Genomic DNA, 6,025 nt, shown 5'->3' with positions numbered 1-6,025 from the left:
TGTCTCTGAAAGCCACAAAGATACTCTATCATATACATTATTAGTCTTCCTTATGGGGTAAAGCCTCTTCCCTGTGCTTTAAATGACATGTTTGCAAAGTTATGTGGGACTCGTTCTGGAGAGAAGGAGGAAAAGAAACACCATCCTCAAGATACAGAACCGTGACATCAAAGAATCATAGAATGGTTTGGGTTGGAAGGGACCTCAAAGATCATCTAGTTCCAATCCCCCTGCCACGGCAGGGACACCTCCCACTAGACCACGTTACTCAAGGCTCCATCCAACCTGGTCTTGAACGCTGCCAGGGATGGAGCATCAACAACTTCCTGAGGCAACCTGTTCCAGTGTCTCACCCCCCTCAGGGGGAAGACCTTCTTCCTTGTATCTAGTCTAAACCTGCCCTCTCCCAGCTTCCAACCATTACGCCTCATCCTATCACTGCAGGCCCTGGGAAAAAGTCCCACCCCAGCCTTCTTGTAGGCCCCCTTCAGGTACTGGAAGGCCGCCATAAGGTCTCCCCAGAGCCTTCTCCTCTGCAGGCTGAACAAGCCCAACTCTCTCAGCCTGTCCTCGCAGGAAAGGTGTTCCAACCCTCTGACCATCTTGGTAGCCCTCCTCTGGACTCATTCGACAGCTCCATGTCTTTCTCTTGTCAGGGCTCCAGAGCTGGATGCAGTATTCCAGGTGGGTTCTCATGAGGGCTGAGTAGAGGGGCAAAATCACCTCCCTCGACGTGCTGGCCACACTGCTTTTGATGCAGCCCAGGATACAGCTGGCTTTTTTGGGCTGCGAGCGCACACTGTTGGCTCATGTTCATCCTATCACCCACCAGCATGCCCAAGTCCTTCTCCCCAGGGCTACTCTCAACCCACTCATTGCCCAGCCTGTATCTGTGCTTGGAGTTGTCTCAACCCAGGTGCAGGACCTTGCACTTGGCCTTGTTGAACTTCATGAGGTTTGCACGGGCCCACCTCTCCAGCCTGTCAAGGTCCCTCTGGATGGCCTCCCTTCCCTCCAGTGTGTCGACCTCGGCACACAACTTGGTGTCATTGGCCAACTTACTGAGAGTGCACTCAGTGCCACTTTCCATGTCGCCGACAAAGATGTTAAACAGCACCAGTCCCAGTACCGGCACCAGTACCGAACCCAATACTGGGATCTTAACATGACTCACTGCAATTTAATGCCATGGTAACCACACAGTTTCAGTTGGTAATGTCCTGTTTATTGAAAGATTTTGACATACAATCTCCTATTCCATTGGTGAAAGAGTGAGAATTCCTCCATAGATCTTCTCAGATTAGACAGAATGTTCTTTAGGCTCAAATAATCAATGTTGGCAGAATAAATGCACATTCATGGAAATACGGATCTTCAATTATGTTTTTGAACTCAGCAAGGGTTCCTACATTTAATAGAAACATATGTATTGAGCTTTGAAAATATGTGATAAAAGATCGTCTTTTCAGCCTTAAATGACACTCTTTTCTAATGAAAGTTGAAAGATAATTTATGTAAAGGGAAAAGAAAGTTAAAAAACTTGTCAAAAGTTTATGATATTGCATGCTGATTTTCCAAATCACCGAACATGAGTTTGACACTGCACCAAGGCCAAATAGAATTAATGATAATCTTTGAGGGATTCCTTTCTAAAAATATAGTTGCAAGCTTTTTTTCCACAGCTGTCAACTACTCTCAGTCTAGAGGAGCTTCTGTTATAATACTGGAATATGGGCATTGAAGATCTTTCAGCTAACTACTGTACACTGCAAAATAGTCAATGACATATATTGTGTGTTTTGGGGGAAAGGTGATCTCTATCCTAAATTTATGGTTCTATATTTTTTCCCAGCATAAAGCAGTGATATGATCTTATCTTCAGGTTGTTTCCGCAGTTATAAGGTTGGCAGCAATCCACATTCTGTGCAAGCTGCTGACAAGAACTATTTAATACCCTGTGGACTCTGGGGCTATTTCACCTTAAATGACAGGTCTTCTGTGTTCTTCTGCCCTTCTTGAGGCAACCAAACTACAAGGCAATTCATTAACAGGCCATCATTTGTACCTTGGCATTGTGAAGGCCACAAACCACTTTTTTTCCCAGGCAATTCTGGCAGCAAAACCAGAAGTAGAGGCAGGAGCAATTAAAATAATACAGATTGTTTGCTCCCACTTAGAGCTGGTCTCACACCTGTACTGTGTGACACTACAAGAGCAGATTGTATTGCTTATATTATCTAGTAGCAGCAGAGAAAAAAACCTGGTGTTGGGAAAAAAACGGCTTGACTTCCATGCCAGAATTGTTCAGGTAATAAAATGAAATGATGATGATTGTACATTCTGCCTGTTGCCAGATAATAAACTGAATGGTAACAAGTGGCCAAGACCAGATGGGATTTACACAAGACTTCCAAAATGCACTGGGGGTTAACAGCTGAACTATTGGCTGGGGTGTGTGAGTTCTTGCCAAAACTGTCTTGCTTTTGGAGGTCTGAAAGTCGTCTAGTAGAATGCTAATTTTTAAAAAGTGTTTCAGGGAACTATGGCCCAGTAAACCTGGTGCCTGTACTGAGAAAACAGTAGAAGCTAATAATGAGCAGAATTTAAGGACACACTGGTAAATATAACATACTGAGGAAAACAGCATTTGTAAAAGTAAGTCATATTTCACAAACCTAGTGGAGAATCAAAAATAGGTGGATGGGTGGGATAACCAGCTGGTATTGCCTTAATGAATATCTAAAAGCCATGTGAGAAGTTATATCACATTTCTTAAAGAAGCTAAGTGTGTGTCTGTGTTGTTATATAAGATAGTTCTGAGAAGTGATCCTGGACAAGGACAGGCTGATAATCATTGCTGCAGACATGTGAGTGTCCCTGGGGATGGTCTCTGAGTGTCCAAAGTAGCTTGATCTGAAGCAAATCCCGGAGCAGCCTGGAGGAAAGCTTACTCCAGCAGCTCTATTTGTCTTGCGTTAGAGCCCAGCGCAGCCCTCCGGTACTGCCTCAACACACTCCTCATGTAACCTCGCACCGCTCATAAGTAGCGTCCCATATACCTTGCTGTCCTTTGCTGTAGAGCTTGCTAGTAGCTTATGAAACAGCTGTCATTATTTTAAGTCATTGATGCACCGAGTTGATTACCAGGGTGTCAGAAGAATCTTGCCTAGTGCTAAGGACTCTACTGCTTTTTGTAAAATATCTTCTACATCTGGGACGTCAATACTGTGCTTTGCTCGAGCTGTTTCCTACCCAAAGTAGGCAGTAAAGACAGAGCGGAGAAGTGACCTTCTGACACAGTCAAGATTGCTTCTCTCTATTGCATTCCTGTTGCCCATACCAGTCTCATCTTTCTCCTGTGGTCTTGACAGCAGGCAGCTATAGAGCTGCACAGGTCACTGGGCTGATCCCAGGGCTCTGCTCTTCTGGTGGCCACTCTGCACTACCTGGCCAGTCATCCAGGCCAAAGCTGCTTTCCAAGGCATCTTTGTGGATTCAAGCTGAATCCAGCTCCCTCAAGCACTGCTCACTGTGAAAGTATCTCTCCTTGCTATGAAAATATCTGGGAGGACAGATATAGGAAACAGTAGCATTTTTGAAATGTGCTATAATTCTCTAATTTTTAAAACAGACAAACAAAATTGTGTATTGTCCTTTTCTTCCATTTTTAACAGGAAAGACCCTGCACCAACTCTTATTAGCTCCCTTCCACTTCTTCCCAGCTGAAGCCATTTGAAGGAACTCCTTGATGCCCTTGGGACAGCAATTCAGCAAGCCCAGGACTTTAGAGGAAAACATAACATGCTGGATCCGATAGCCTGAGAGCTGCAAGACTACCACAGCTCCATGCCCTCAGCTCCAACCAGTACCAGGGCTGCAGATGTGTTTCCAGCAGGCACACGCACCCAGAATACAGGCATACACCCTGCAGGGGAATCGCACAGCTGCTGGAAAGGAGTTTAATAGTAAGACAGGAAAGACTGTAATGATCAGGCACAGGGCATGGACACACAAGCGTACTGACCAGCCACTATTTGCACACCATTGTCCCTTTTTATCTCCTTACCCCTCTATTTTCCTATATTTGTTCCTGCCCAGATCACCTGATCCCCTCCTCTTCCACACCTTTGATTCCTCCGATCACTAGCCCTGTGTGATCCCGACAATGTGCCCCACACCCCCTGGCAGCAGTCTTCCTCGGTTCGAAAGGAGAGTGGCTCCCTGTGGCTCATGATGGTGGGTTTCACACCTGGATCCTGGGGCTTGTGCTGCATCAGGACAGCCCTGAGAGGGGCCTGGCAAAGGTGCCTGATCCTCAGGGGTCCCCACTGCACCCTGGGCTTGGAGGAGGAGTGCCTTTGATGGGCTGATGGCTCCTGTGATGGGCCTGGGAGTAGCTGAGCAGGGTGTTATTTGGGCTCCCCCTCCTGCCATTGTGTCTCTGTGCTGCTTTGTGGGTGTGCAGACAAGTTTTTATCACATAACCTAACACAGGCCACTCAGATGTTGCCTGCATGCTAGCTGGGCTTCCTCTGTGAGTCTGTGTTTCCATAGGAACAATGTGGCGTCTGCAACAGGAGGTAGAAGAGAGACCTTAAGAGGCACACGCAGCTCTTCCAATGATGTTTTGGGGTTCATTCCTGTTACCGCCCTGCTCCAAGAAGTTGCTAGGGTCAGCTGTTCCAGGGGTGGGATCAGCTCCTCAGTCAAGCCCAGTCTCTGCAGCGTGTCATACCAGTGGGGAAGACCCTGGCTACAGCCTTATGTCTGAAGAGGTTCAGTAGAAGTCAGCCAGGCAGAGACGATGTCATGGCTGAACCACACTGAAGTCTTATTTTCTTCTTTCTGTAAAAGCATCCATAGGATTGAGCCTTTTCCACTTAATGCTTTTGCTTTCCTTCAGACTTAGCTGACATATGGTGGTTGTGAGTGAATGGTTTTGGCTATTTAATGTTTGTTGTTGGAAATGTTTGCCCAGACCAGAGATGTTTTTCCTTATTGCTGTTCTGTTTTAAGACTTAGTTGCAGCAAGGCACTGCTTTGTAATGGGCATAGTATGGCATTGCAATAGTCTCTTCAGGCGATATCGGACAGCATCCCGCTATCAGACTAGAAGGCAGAAACCAGGCTGACAGGAGCATAAAGACTTGGTAGCACTGCTCTGTGGACACAGAGTGTGAGCAGGCATGGAAAAAAGGTTGAGGGCAGGGCTGGTAACACACAGGCATGGTGTGATCACATGGATTTGCGGCAGACAGGGATGGGGTAAATCACAGATGCAGTTGGAGGGGAAGCAGAAAGAGTCAAACTTGATGTTTTTACTGGTGTTAGTGTAATGTCTGAGGCCTCATCAGCATGTTGTTGTGCCATTTGTGAGTGTTGTGATGCCAGATAGGCTAGGTGACAGCTTTCACGTTTTTTTCTGGTGCCAGTGATGTCACTTGAATGGCCCAATACTGTACAGAACCTCAAGAGACCAGATCTGTTGCAACCATTTTGGCTGGCACAGCTCCCCAATGTCTTTGCACAGTGTCTGCAAGGTGTGTCAGGCTAACAAAGAGAGAGAGAAGCGATTGCCCAGCCTCTTCAGGGTCTGATTGCTCACAGTCAGCCTGTTAGACACAGCTGAAGTAGACGTATGATCTGCAGTGCTCCACAGTCAGAGGAGGCTTGCACACATGTATCTTATAACCTTGGAAAGCCTGTGAAGAATTTAGCATTTCCATCTTCAGACTTGGTTTGAATAATACTCATTAATCAGAAAAACAAAGGGGAAAATTTACTGAAGAGCTCTCTGTCACTGAAAGCTGTCTTTTGGATGTCTTAAATTAAGAATCAGACCTGTGGAAAACAACTAAAGGTTATATAACCTAATACATAATCAGAAATGACTGTGGTAGACTGAACACCAGTCATAATTCTGTCTTTTCCTAACCACTCCATGGTTAGGAAGCTTAATAACTTTATTTTTTTTTAAGAGGAAACGGGACAGTTGTGAATGACTGGCAAACCATTCAGAATGGTG

The sequence above is a fragment of the Leptosomus discolor genome, chromosome 15 (assembly GCF_034619465.1).
Source record: "Leptosomus discolor isolate bLepDis1 chromosome 15, bLepDis1.hap2, whole genome shotgun sequence".
NCBI lineage: Eukaryota > Metazoa > Chordata > Aves > Leptosomiformes > Leptosomidae > Leptosomus > Leptosomus discolor.
The sequence above is the reverse complement of the archived record's forward strand: the minus strand, read 5'-3'. Positions refer to the sequence as shown.